General features: G+C 49.5%; 1 protein-coding gene and 2 long non-coding RNA genes across 3 annotated transcripts in view; 1 reads left to right on the top strand and 2 right to left on the bottom strand.

Annotated features, from left to right (window-relative positions):
- LOC102936082 (butyrophilin subfamily 3 member A2) overlaps positions 1 to 13,406 on the top strand; it is a 254,758-nt gene that overhangs the window by 116,076 nt on the left and 125,276 nt on the right. The gene's annotated exons all lie outside the window — the stretch shown is intronic.
- On the bottom strand, positions 1,832 to 6,214 carry LOC122463623. The gene is made up of 3 exons (XR_006287167.1): positions 6,165 to 6,214; positions 5,670 to 5,675; positions 1,832 to 3,183 (listed from the first exon to the last, which is right to left on the bottom strand). It is a non-coding gene; the product is annotated as an uncharacterized LOC122463623 (long non-coding RNA).
- On the bottom strand, positions 8,558 to 12,683 carry LOC122463629. The gene is made up of 3 exons (XR_006287173.1): positions 12,599 to 12,683; positions 11,345 to 11,369; positions 8,558 to 8,607 (listed from the first exon to the last, which is right to left on the bottom strand). It is a non-coding gene; the product is annotated as an uncharacterized LOC122463629 (long non-coding RNA).

Raw genomic sequence — 13,406 nt, 5'->3', positions numbered from 1 at the left:
AGCTGGGGAGAGCGAGGGGACCCTGGGCAGCGGGCCCAGCACAGGGAGATGCCTCAGCCAAGAGGCTCTGCAGGCCAGGCTTGGATCATAACCCCGACAGGGAGGGGATGACACTGGGAAGAAGGGTCCTGCCACTTAGAGCCTAAGGCCACCACCAGAGCAAGTGTCCAACCCATGGCATCCCTGCAGCACAGCCAGGGCCTGAGAAGGAGGCCTGGGACTTACAAGGAACAGACTGTGAACTGCCCTGACGTTCCAGGGACACTGTTTGTGATGTTCCCTGCCACAGAGCAGGGTGATGTGTTTCCTTTAACCTTTCCCATTTTTCCATATCCTTTTTAAAATTAATTGTTGATTAAATAACTTGCATTTGCTTTAACTTGTATGTAATGGTCAGTGGGTCAGAGAAGTGCCCAGTGCAGAGAGAGCACCCCGGAGTGGGGACACCCTAGCCCCTGCCCTAGGTGACCACAGCAGGGTTGGGGGTCGAGCCCCCCAGGAATCCTGGGCCCAGCCTTGTCGGGTTACAAGGACTCTGGCAGACAGGAGAGTGGAAGGGGAGTCCTCAAGGGCAGGGAGGCCACTGGGTTAAGGAAGTGGGAGCGAGGACTCAGATCCTTTTGCTAGCCCACTTCACCGGGGTAGTGCATATGCCAGGAAAGTTCCCCACAATAGCGGGACTATTCCCCCGCTTACATATCGAACCTAAACCGCCCTTGCTGCAGATTAAGCCCATTACTTCTTGTCCTACCTTCAGAGGGCACTGAGACCAGTTGATCCCCGTCCTCTTTATAACAGCCCTGAACAGACTTGAAGATGGTTATCAGGTTCCGCCTTCGGTCTTTTTTTCTCAAGCCTTCACATGCCACGTTCTTTTTAACCTTTCTTCATAGTTCAGGTTTTCTAAACCTTTGATCATTTTTGTTGTTCTCCTCTGGATTTTCTGTAATTTGTTCACATCTTTCTTAAATGCTGAGTTCAAAACCCTGCTCCAAAGTGGGGTTCCAAATGTGGGTCTCCCACATCCCAGGCAAATATTGAACCCCTGGGCAAAGGTTGGGAGTGGCAGGCTCCTGAGCTTTCCTGAGTCAGGGCCAGAGAGCTGTACAGCATGCAGAGATGTGTGCGGAGCTTGTCGAAAAATACCCAGTGGAAGAGTTTTCCATCAGAAAATGCTGTTTCTTCAAAATCAAAACTTTTCGACCAGGCTCTTCAGTCTTTTGGAATTGAAATGTTGCTGAATTTCTGTTCCTTGCAAAATGTGAAATTCTGACTTTTCATCCTGATTCTGGATGTGAAACGTCAGAATTTCTCACAGGACAGAAATGCCGTGTTCCCAGGAGCACTAAAGGCAGATATCATTAGTGTCGCTCTGGCAGGTGTCACTAAGTGATGCTGTTTCACAGTTGTACACCATCTTTTCCTTGCCCTATGAGCAGTACACACAGCCTTTGCAGACATACTGTGTAGGGGTTGGTTTGCTGATGCAGATGCTTTTGGGGGAGCTGGTGCAAACAGCCAGGGTTGGGCTCTGCTAAGGTCTGTTCCTGGCACACTGTTGCTGCCTGGGAACCGCGCATTGGTGCTGGGCTGAGATTCCTGAACGAGGGGTTTGCCTGCATGCTGTTTGTGACACCTCTGTTCCAGGACTGGAGCACAGAGCGTAAATAACTGATTACACAGAGAGACAGAACTTGTGAGCCTAGGTGTGATGATGCGTCTGGTGCCTCCTGCCAGAACAACAAGAAATACAGTGAGTGGAGAGGGAGGAAATAATTCACTGAAGATGATTTTTTTTTTCTTTTGCACAATTCAGTTTCTTAATTACCTGAAAGTTGAAAGCTGCCCCGAGTCACTATGGAAATGTGTCAGGGAGCTCAAAGCCCTGCAGAAAAGTGCTTCTCTGGATAGTTAAACACATCTGGATAGTTAAACCAAAGAGCTTCAACTAGCAACACAAAACAAAGGTACAAAAGGGAAAGAATGATTCCCAAATGCACCAGTGTCTGCAGCATGATCCAGGGACATTGATCAGGTGCTGATTGTACCAGCGGCAGGGCCTATGTTGCTCATTTGAAAGCTCACAACACAGCCAGATTTTCCATTGTTCGGCTCTCAGTCAGGCTCCTAAATGCAGTGGCTAGATTTTCCAAAGCACCCAGGACCCAGCAACAGACAATCCCTGTTCTCAAATGCAAAATTTTATCAGCTGCTGGGTGCTTACAGAAATCTGACCGTCACTCTAGAATTCCTGCCAAACATCAGCTCAAACCCAAACACCAAAGCCATTTAATTGCTTCAAGCAGTGACTGCTTTCCAGGGAGCCAAATACTGGCATGATGTTCTCTTGCATCCACATGGCTGCACTCTCTGGATGAGGCTAAAAACAGTTTCACAAAGCCATAGATTGTGACTAATACTTTTTGGTTGTTATTTATATTTCATCTCATCCCTACAAACCTGCATGACATTAAACAGACCTGCAAATTCAAAGGGGACCCTGACGCTGTTGTCAGTTCTCATGATTTCACAGTGCATCTCATAATATTTGCTGTTTTTCTTAAAGCCCAATTCCTGAGTTGCTGGGATTATGTGAAAATCTTGGTTTTTGTTGAAATGAGTAAGTTTCTAGCCCTCCTGGTTGTGAAGAACACCTGGAAAACCTGACCTCCAAACAGTCAAACACCAGAAGTCAAACAAAAGCAAGCAAAATGCATAATTTAAAAAAAAAATCTCATGAATTCTTAAGGCAATCTGGGAATTTTAAGGGGGGGGGGAGCTGCCTCATGATTTTTGTACAGTTTGGGTTGGCAATGGAATCTCTAAACAGAGCTGAGAGGACTTGGGAGCTGAGCTGTCGATATAAAGAGTCAGGAGGTAGGAATACAGAGTTTGGGTATTTTTCCCAGTTTTATTCAGAAGAAACTTTTTTTCCAGAAGGAAAACGGGCAACATTTGTCCTAAGAATATTCCCGTGTCCTACAGTACTTGGTGTCACTGTGCATTGTCCAACTGTGGCCCCAGAGAAGGTCCCCCAATTCCTTGCTGCACGGCCCCTTTGGAGGTTCTGTGATGTGGCTGCACACTGACGAGTCCTGCATTTCAGCAAGTGGAGCATTAATGACATCTGTCCCGCTGCAGAGCGATGGTTGCGTATGTTGGTGTCTCTTCTCTCTGGGGTGGCTTTAAGATAAAACACAGTAATGTTACTTTTTTGCTAAGCCAGCCTAAAGCCAGAAAAATGAAGCCAGAAAATGTCCGTCTGAGACCACTGCTGAACATACAGCAGGAGCAGTTCTAACGGGCATCTAGGCTGGGAAACACCAATGGACACACTTCCTACATAAACCCCTCTGAGGCAGGAAGCTCAGATTTCTCCCACCCCTGAACTTGGTCTGACCCTTTTCTGCTCCCCAGACAGCTGGGCTTTTGCCCTGACACCTGCCAGCTGGGCAGAGGAGTCTTTCACCTTCTCTCCATGCCAGCCGACCCATCGAGGTAGTTCCAGGTTCTCTCTATGATGAGCTGTTATTATAGACTCATAGACTTTAAGGTCAGAAGGAACCACCATGATCATCTAGTCTGACCTCCTGCACATTGCAGGCCACAGAACCTCACCCACCCACTCCTGTAACAGACCCCTAACCTCTCACTGAGTTACTGAAGTCCTCAAATCATGATTTAAAGACTTAAAGTTACAGAGACTCCACAATTTACACTAGTTTAAATCTGAAAGTGACTCGTGCCCCATGCTGCAGAGGAAGACAAAAACACCCCATGGTCTCTGCCAATCTGACCTGGGGGAAAATTCCTTCCTCATCCCAAATATGGTGCTCAGTTAGACCCTGAGCATGTGGGCAACACCCACCAGCCAGACACCTGGCAACGAATTACCTATAGTAAGTCAGAGCCCGACCTATCTAGTGTCCCATCTCTGGCCGTTGGAGATATTTACTGCTAGCAGTTGCAGATCAGCTACTAGCGATTGTAGGCAGTCTCATCATACCATCCCCCGCATAAACTTACCAAGCAATTCTGGTTTTTTGCCCCAGTTGCTCATCTTGGGAGGCTGTTCCAGAACTTTACTCCTCTGATGGTTAGAAACTTTCATCTAATTTCAAGTCTAAGCCCCTTATTGTGACACAGGCAGGCCGTGGAGAAAAATGTTGAGAACCTCTGTCCTATACCACAGGTGCTTTGACCCCTTAGCCCCGTGACCCTGCCAGGGGGTCTCCGGTCTGACCCAACAGGTGGAGCTGCTGGGAGGTGAGTTATTTATCTGGGCAGAGCCAGAGGGCGTGGGGCACGCTCTCATCTTTGCTGGCCCTATGCCCCTGGGGCTGCAGGGTTCTGGGACAGGCTGCAAGGAATGCCACTGAACCGGCTGCCTTGGGCAACCCAGGATGGAAGCATGGGGAGTGTTTAGTTGTGACCTCTGGGGCCCCTTCTCTGCACCTGGTCCAGTCTGAATTCATCTTTCTTAAACATGGGAGACTAGAATTGCACAGAGTATTCCAGATGAGGTCTCACCAGCACCTTGTATAATGGTAATAATGCTTCCCTGTCCCTACCTGAAATACCTCACCTGATGCATCCTAGGAGACTGCATTAGCCTTTTTCACAGCTTATCTTATCTGAAATAAGGATTCATCTGTGCTGCAGGCAATGTAGTTTTTTCCTGTTCAGTTTGGTATCTTAATGATTGATGTTATTAATGGCAATATTTATAATGGTTCCAAGCACTTTTTATTATTTTATTGTTATGTTGAAGATTGGCTGGCTCCCAAAAAACGTGTCTTTGATTTATGGGCAATCGCAGCACCTTGCTGAAATTGATGGCTGTGATAACCACCTTCTATTCAAGCTAAATAAGGGAACCATTAAATGGCCCTTTAATTGGTCTCAGCTGAAGCAATGGAAAACCACTGCCCAAGGAGCAGACCGCAGAAAAGCCTGGGCATGGCAGGGCCATGTGGTCAGGGTTCCTCAGGGCCAGGCTGTGTGAGAGAAGCAGCAGAAACACCTCAGAAGCAACCAGAGGAAGCAACAAGAAAGCCAGACACAGCCAGAGGAGAACTGGTAGCAGGACCCTGAAAGCAGAGAGAGAGAGAGCGCGCTTTTGGGCAGCATGCTGGCTGGAAAGAGGCTTGAAGCTGGGATCAAAGAAAGTGCCTCCTGTTGTTTGGTTCCTGTTGTGTTCAGGGAAACAGGACTTTGTAGATGTTATGTAAATAAATAGGATTGCATCAACAAACATACCTCACTCTGTCATCACTTTCTCCTCTCAGTGTAAGTATGCATAAGACCCAGAATATTGACTAACTGCTTGGGTGAAAGGGAAACCTATATATATAATTTTGATAGGGTTAAACCAGCTTCTGAATTCACAGGAGTCATAAATATCTCTGTAAGTAGTAACCTGTCCTACAATCATTTACTAAAAGCTCTAAAGGATAAATCGGCGTTCGTTAGTATAAGAACAGCCAAAGTAATACCAGGAAAATCTCTGAAAAGTGAATGAGACTCCAACTCCCTGAGATCACTTGAGGTCTTTGCCCCAGATTTTCAGGACAAGATCTACACAGTCATGTGATGTGGTTATCAAATTTCATATCTTCTGGAATGGATTTGTTGGGTGTGTGTGTGTGTGTGAAATTCAGGCTGATAACGGGATGCTAACATCAACCGGAGACCAGCTATCCCTCCATGATAGCAGCGCACAGCTCTTCCCTTTGTGACACTGCTTTAAACGTTCAATAAAATGTTACATATTAATAATAATAATTAATAGGACAGAATTTCCATCTTTAGAGGAGGAGAAATAAAAATCCAGGATTATTATTGTGGCAAATTGCCAGTACAATTGTGATGGTTCCTGCGCTTCCTCTTTTTTTTTTTTTTGGGGGGGGGGGGGGGGGGATTCAGGGCACAGTTTCCTTCCCCTGAACTAGGGTATCTACTGTCCCACTAGTAACCCAGAGAAGGGTAGTGGAGAGGGAGGGACCCAGGCCCACCCTCTACTCCACGTCCCAGCCCAGGGCCCTAGGGATAGTGGTAAACCACTTGAACTAGTGCTTCCTTCCCCTGGGCTACTTCCCTCTCCTGCTCTTCAGCTTGTGGGGCTTCCTGCCTTCTCTCTCTGCACAAGCCGGGTGTCTCTTTACCTAGGGTCTTGGTCTTCTAGCCAGCCACAGCACTTCTCCTAACTCTCCTCTACTTCAACTCCTTCCCCTGGCTGATTGAAGCAGGGGGTTTTTATCAGGTGACTAGCTTCCAGTGCTCTAACTGGCTTCAGGTGCTTTTAATTAATTTATAGAAACCTTTCTTCCCTCTTCAGGTAATAAGGCTTGTCCTCATCCTGGGACTTACAAATCTCTCCTATATCACTCTCCTGCTGCCTTCTGGCCATGCTGTATCACATTGTTCATTGCCAATGTCAGCTGGAGTGTGGTCAAATAATTATCATAAGGAAGCAGTTGGGGGAAGGAAGCTCTGTGTTAGCAGCTTTCCCTGCACTAACGTGATACCCAGGGTGTGTGCACCACCGCACAGCTGCTGCTAGCAGTGTGAGACTGCGCACGCCCCTCTGACACCTACATCACGTGGAGACCCATAGCGGAAAATCCTGCTTCATAGAAGTCAATTTGAAACTCCCAGGATTTCACCCCTTTCCTGTCTTCCTTCCCCTTTGGGAGGTCTGTGGTGGGGGGGTTACCAGCGAGTGGTCCTGCGGCTTCACTTATAGGATCTGTCTCACTAGAGTTGATTCCCACTTGGGTAACATTTCGAAGGAGGTTTTCAAACCTGCCTGTGGGATTAGAATGTCCAGTTCCCAGGAGTTTTAATGGGGACTTTTAACCTTGAACATCTCTGCCTTGGTTGTTTGTCTGACTGCAGAGGCTGGTGCTGAAAGCCCCTCTATAGCCAATAGATTTTCAGGTTTGCGGGTTTCTCTCCTATCGCTGCAGTGTGGAGTTTGGGAAGGATGTTTTCCTCTCACCTGGATGCATGTCTGTGTGTCCATGGGGGGCAGGGCCTGAGTGGCCAGGCTAACATCAGCTATGGGAGGCAGCTACCTGCGCCTGGGTGGAGATCTGTGACCCCAGCAGTGAGCCCAGGGTAACAGACACAGCCTGAAGCCTGGGAATCCTGAGTAAATCCATGTTTCAAGCCCACGGGTCACTGCCGAGCTGGAACAGGCAAACAAATCGCTCTTTTCTGTCACTTCACTTTGTCGTTAATAAAAGCTGCGACTCACCCTGGAGCTTCCCACCCAATTCACGGAGGCATCTGGGGAGAGAAGGACAGTTACACATTGTCACCTGGGTGTAAATGCCCTTAATGGAAGGCACCTCACTGAGCACGAATTATAACCCCACAGCTCCTACCTCTCCCCGCAACCAGGGCAGGGCTCCCCCGTGGGCAGCACTGAGCACAATGGAGTCTGATCCTGATCAGGGTCACTAGGTGATACCAAAGCAGAAGGATTTAATGCGGCTGTTGAGGATGTTCAGTGGAAACTGTCTGTCGGGGTTTTCCACAGAGCTCTTTTGTCACAAACAGAGGTGGCTTTCGGCAGAAAATTTCAAAAAATGAGTGTCCCCAAACTGAACTATTTTGGCCAAAGCCAGAAATATTAGGGTTCAGAATACCAGCCGGGATCCGCATGGGACTTGTAGGTCAGTTGCCTCATGCTCATATTCTCCTCTACAGGCTGGACTGGCCTGGCTTCATCTCCCATGATTCACTGCAACCAGGGACTCCCATGATGTACTATTTCCTGTTACCACGAGGGGAGAAAGTGGTGCATCATGGGAGAGTCAGAGAACCTGGCTCAAAGAAGAGACCAGGACCATGAGGCACCTAAACTATGCCTATGAGGCACTCAGCTCCCAGAGAAGCAGGTGGAACACTTTCCAATGGGAGCTTTCCCGGGATGTGTCCTTTCCATGAAGGAGGGGAAGTGGTCACAATTTGCCAGTCTGCCGCTTGTTCAGGGAAAGCCCCTGGCGGGCCGGGCCGGTTTACCTGCCACGTCCGCAGGTTCGGCCGGTCACGGCTCCCACTGGCCGTGGTTCACTGCTCCAGGCCAATGGGGGCTGTGGGAAGCGGCGCGGGCCGAGGGATGTGCTGGCCGCCCTTCCCGCAGCCCCCATTGGCCTGGAGCGGCGAACCGCAGCCAGTGGGAGCCGTGATCGGCCAAACCTGCAGATGCGGCAGGTAAATCGGCCCGGCCCGCCAGGGGCTTTCCCTGAACAAGCGGCGGCCCTAGTTTGAGAACCACTGCCCTAAGCCATGGCAATGCAGGACTGGGTATTACAGGCAAAGGGTGGGACAGAGGAACCTCAGGGACTCAGATGCACGAGCCCTGGGACCCTGAGAACTTTTTCTCCTCATTCACTTTGATTTCCGGCAGTTTGTTTTTCTAACTCTTGGCCAGACAGTCTGACCTGGAATCTGTCCATCCCCTACTTTAACACATTTACTCCCAGCCCCTGCCTTTCTCCCTCATGTGCAGGTGACCCCGGTAACTCCAATACTCTCCAAAAGTTCTTACATTCAATATGATCTGCAGGAGTGTTGCTGGTGTCACACTGGGCTCGTTCCCTGTGGGGAGTAATAAGGACAGGGGGTATCAGTGATGCCGCATGCTCTCTGTGTGTCACTTTGGTGACACTGAGTCTGTTTTCAGAGATCCAGCTGTGAGGAGATTTCTTCCCATGGCTGGTTCTGCTGCTAGGACTTTACATCTCCATTCAGCTCACACTCAGTGGAAAGGCAGCAAGCCCTACTTTTGGATAATCAGGGAAGGTAGCAGCTTCACCATTTATAGAGGGAAAGTCTAATAAGGCTGAGACTTGAACATCCTGTTCTACTTCAGCAAAATGGCCAAGAAACCAACCACCCAAAACCCCACGAGATCAGCACGGAGTTAAGATTGGGGGGAATGGAAAATCTCTGACATCTCAGGCCAGAAGTTGAAGAGAACACTGTCGTTTTCGCAAAGTTACAACTGGGTGACCTTTTTCAACAGGAATTTTTTTCATGAACAATATTTTAACCAAAGTCAAATGTTTGGCCAAAATTGTTTGATTTAATGAAATTTTCAGTGAAAAAAATCCTTAAAGAAAATGTTTATTTTGTTTTCTTTCAAATGGACATTTTGAATTCTTTTGTCAAAACCCCCACATTTTCTGTGAAAAATTTCAAACCAAATTTTTTATTTGAATTTTTTTCACCCAGATAAAGCTGGATTTTTGGCCCAGGGCTGCTCACAATGTAAAAAGGCTGAATGTTCATCCTCAAGGCTCAACTTTAATGTCTTTGCATAATGTGGAATTGAATCTTCAGAGCACCCTTTCTGTCCCAGTCTGCTAATCAGCTCCCGTGACCCAGGAGGGTGGGGTGGGGGTGTTTGGAGGGAGAGACTGGTCATATGGGAGGAGCAGGGAAGGAAGGAATGTTTGGGGAGAGGCAGCTACAGAGCCCTATGGGTGGGGGGCGCAGGAGGCAGGCAGGGAACATACACAGCTGGGAGTTGGGGTGGGGGCTCTCAGCACTGAGGGTCTGTGTGTCGTGTCCCCTCTACCCCCACTAGTTTTACTGGCAGAGTTGCTGCACTGGGAACCCAGGCTGGGCAGGACACTGGCAGAGCCTGGAAACTGCCTCAAGTCTCCCCATGCACCTTTCCCTCTCTGTGTCCAGCTGGTCACCCCCTGGACTTCCTGGTCTCCCACCGGGCTCTTTCTGCCCCACCCACAGGGCTTAGAATGAGCGTATGGGCCGCATGGTCCTCAGAAGGGCTGCAGTGAGGCCGGCGGGCTGCAGAAAGGACAGAGGGGGAAGGCAGCAGTAGTCGAGGGGAGTCCTGTGTGACAGGTGCTGGCTGCAGAGCAATGGGAAGTGATTCTTACAGACTCTCTGCAGGGTCCTTGCAGGGTCTCTGGGTGTGGTGGTGGGCAGACAGGGAGCCAAGAGCACTTGGAAGCTCCCCCTCTGCCCTGTGTGTTATTCACATGTACAGTGCACTCTGAATCCCCACAGGCGTCCCTGCTGCCCTGCTCTTCCCAGCAGGCGTGGGGCGGGGGCAACGCCTTGATCACCCCCCACACAGACCTGCACCAAATTCACGAATGCTGTGAGTGAACCCACTGTGGGTGTTTCGGGATGAGTCCATGTGTGGACGCGCCTTGCCTGGCACTAAACCAGCTGCACATGGGTGGCGGGTATCATAGGCCAGGGGAGGCTAAGCCTCCCCAAACAGCCAGGTATGGCCTCACCCACACTCTGCCCCGAGGATCCTTTCCCACCTCCTGCTCTTCCCCCGTGGCCCCGCCCACGCTGCTCCTCTTCCCGCCCTCACTCAGCCTCTCCCCCAAAGCCGGCTGCGGTTGAGGCTAGCGTGGGCAGGGAGGGTGGGCCAGCTGGCAGCCCGGGGCAGCTGGGGCGGGTTGGCCGGTGGCCTGGGCCAGCCGGTGGGCCTGGACTCAGGGTGGCTGAGGCAGGGCTCCTCTGGCCATGGTGGGGGCTCAAGGATCTGGTGGGTGAGGGGGGCAAAAGGGGAGGGGAGGGGCATGGCCTTGGGAGGAAGGGATCGGGCCAGGGCTAGTCTCCCCGAACGGTGGACTCACATGTTGCCCATGCAGCTGTAGCCAATGGAGTTAACATTGCACGTTACCCACTACAGCTAGATGGACAGGAGATCCTTCGTTCCCAGTCAGGCCTGGCCACTCCTAGCCCCGCCCTGGAAGAACAGACCTGGTTCTAGGAAACTGGCTGGGTTGGTCGAGGCTGCTTTGTGGGTGAGTAGCCCCGACACCCCCTGAGTGTGAAACGGGGTCACTTTCATTCTTTCAAACACCTCAGGGCGATTTTCAAACATGCTCACTCTGCTGCAGGTGAATTCAATGGGAACACGCCTCTTTGGCAAACCACTTCCTTAAAGTGTCTCCTCCTAACCCCCAGATCCCATCCTGACCAGGGAATCACAGAGTCATTGAAGATTAGGGTAGGAAGAGACCTCAGAAGGTCATCTAGTCCAAGCCCTGGCTCAAAGTACGACCAAACACAACTAAATCATCCCAGCCAGGACTTTGTCAAGCCAGGCCTTAATAACCTCTAAGGATGGAGATTCCACCACCTCCCTAGGTAAAATCCATCCTTCCCTGGCCTTTTCAAAAATCCCTGCACAACAACCAGACTGAACCTCCCCCGCCCTCCCGCCCCCTGCAGCAGGAGAGCTGAGCTCCACTTGGACTCTGGAGCGGCTGCTGGCCCTTACTTGACACAGAGAGAACAGACCCAGAAAGAAAATGAGATGGGAAAGGGAATAATCTCCTCCTACCTTTGATCCCTTGGTAGAGACACAACTGTAAGCAGTGAGACAATGTGATCAGAGATGTGGCCAAGTTTCCTCGTGGGCAGAGAGAGAGAGAGAGAGAGAAATTGAGTGACAGGGCCCAAATTCATCATCAAATTGATGCAGAGCCTGTCCCCATGGCCCAGCCCAGCTCTCTCCTGCGCCAGCCCCACTGACTGCCCCTGGAGTGGTGTGGCCAAGTCTGACAATTTTAGTGGCAATCTCATGGTATTTCATATTCTATGTAAAGCCCGAGGTCTGAGAGTCAGGGGCTTCCGTGAGAATCTCGGCTTTCATTAAAAAAAAAGAAAAAAAGTAAGTTTATAGCCCTCATGTTTGGGGAGAAAAGCCGGAAGATGTGACCCAAAGGCCCCCAAAGATCAAATCCCCCAGGAAAATACAAAGAACCCAAACTGGTGACTTCTTGGAAATCCCCTGAGTTTTAAGCCAATCTCGAGATTGTTGGGGTGACTCGAGTGCTGTGAAAGCTTGGGGCTTGAGACGCTGGGTGAGGAAAGGTTGGCAGGGCAGAGCTGTGTCCAGAGCTCTATTTTCAGAGTTGTTAGGTCCTGATTCAGGAAAGCACTTACACATGGGCCCAGGCATAAGGGCCCTTCCTGACTAGGGGATGCCTTCCTGAACTGCAGCCTTAGGTACCTGCCTGACGATATTCCATCCAGACACACACCCCTGGCTGAGTCCTAGATTGTGACCATCTCTGGAGCAGGGTCTGTCCCCTTCGTTACTGATCTGTGCAGCACCTGGCACAGTGGGGTCCTGATCCCTGGTTAAGGCTCCAGGGCACTACAGTAACACACCTAATAAATAATGTACCACATCTAGCACAGTGGGGCTCTGATCATAGAATCATAGAATATCAGGGTTGGAAGGGACCTCAGGAGGTCATCTAGTCCAACCCCCTGCTCAAAGCAGGACCAATCCCAAACTAAATCATCCCAGCCAGGGCTTTGTCAAGCCTGACCTTAAAAACTTCTGATCCGTGACTGAGGCTCCAGGGTGCTATTGCAATAGAAATAATTGATCACAATGACAATCCCTTTTATCATCTCTTTGATCTTTCTCCCCAGCCAGGCTCCCAAAAACAAATGATCAATTTCACTGTCTTTGATCATCTCTCTCCCCCCATTCCAGACACACTGGGTACAGGGGATTGAAGGGTTGTCTCTGCCACGTGTCTGTACATTTGCTAACACGGCTTGGCATTACTCTCATACCCACCTTTCTTTCCCAGCAGATAAAGCACCACAGCCAGAACCAGGACGGCAGGGATTGTAATTCCCAACAGGAGCTTCAGATCCAGCCCTAGGAAGAACCTCGCTGTGAATGGCCTCTCCAAGCAGCCACCGGCAAATCCCCACTGGCTGGAGCTGGCTGAGCCCTGTGGTAAGTGACCCCTAATATCCTCATGAACCTACCCAGGGAGCTCACCCCACGGTTATCTGCAGGATGACGTTATTGGCTGTTCTTTGTGAGTAAAGTTCATAGAAGTTTTTCCAAAAAATTTTTTTGCCAAACTGTTTTTTTTAAATCAAAACACAGTTTAACTGAAATCAAAAACTTTCCCCAAAACAATTCACATGCAAGGACCATCTTAGTCTTTCCACAAAAATAATTTTGAAATGAAAGACAACATTTTGTTTACTTTTGAATTGACAGTTTTGTCTCATTTTGGTTCCAAAACCCCCCAGAAAAGGAAACTGTAAAGTGAAAATGAGGCCAAATGAAAAATTTGTGTTGAGCTTCATGAATATTTTTTCATCAAAACACTGACATTTTCCACAAAATTTCTGAATGAAATAGTTTTCTTCACAATTTTTTTGTGACAACAAACCTGGATTTCCCCTCCAGCTCTCAAGGCAGGAAATAACCCTGTGGGAACTGCCCTGCTGCCTGGGAACCGGGCATTGGTACTGGGCTGAGATTCCTGAAAGAAGGGTTTGTCTGCATGCTGTTTGTGACACCTCTGTTCCAGGACTGGAGCACAGAGAGTAAATAACTAATTATACGGAGAGAAAGAACTTATGAG

This window comes from Chelonia mydas, chromosome 23 (assembly GCF_015237465.2).
Source record: "Chelonia mydas isolate rCheMyd1 chromosome 23, rCheMyd1.pri.v2, whole genome shotgun sequence".
NCBI classification, from domain to species: Eukaryota; Metazoa; Chordata; order Testudines; family Cheloniidae; genus Chelonia; species Chelonia mydas.
The sequence above is the reverse complement of the archived record's forward strand: the minus strand, read 5'-3'. Positions and strand labels throughout refer to the sequence as shown.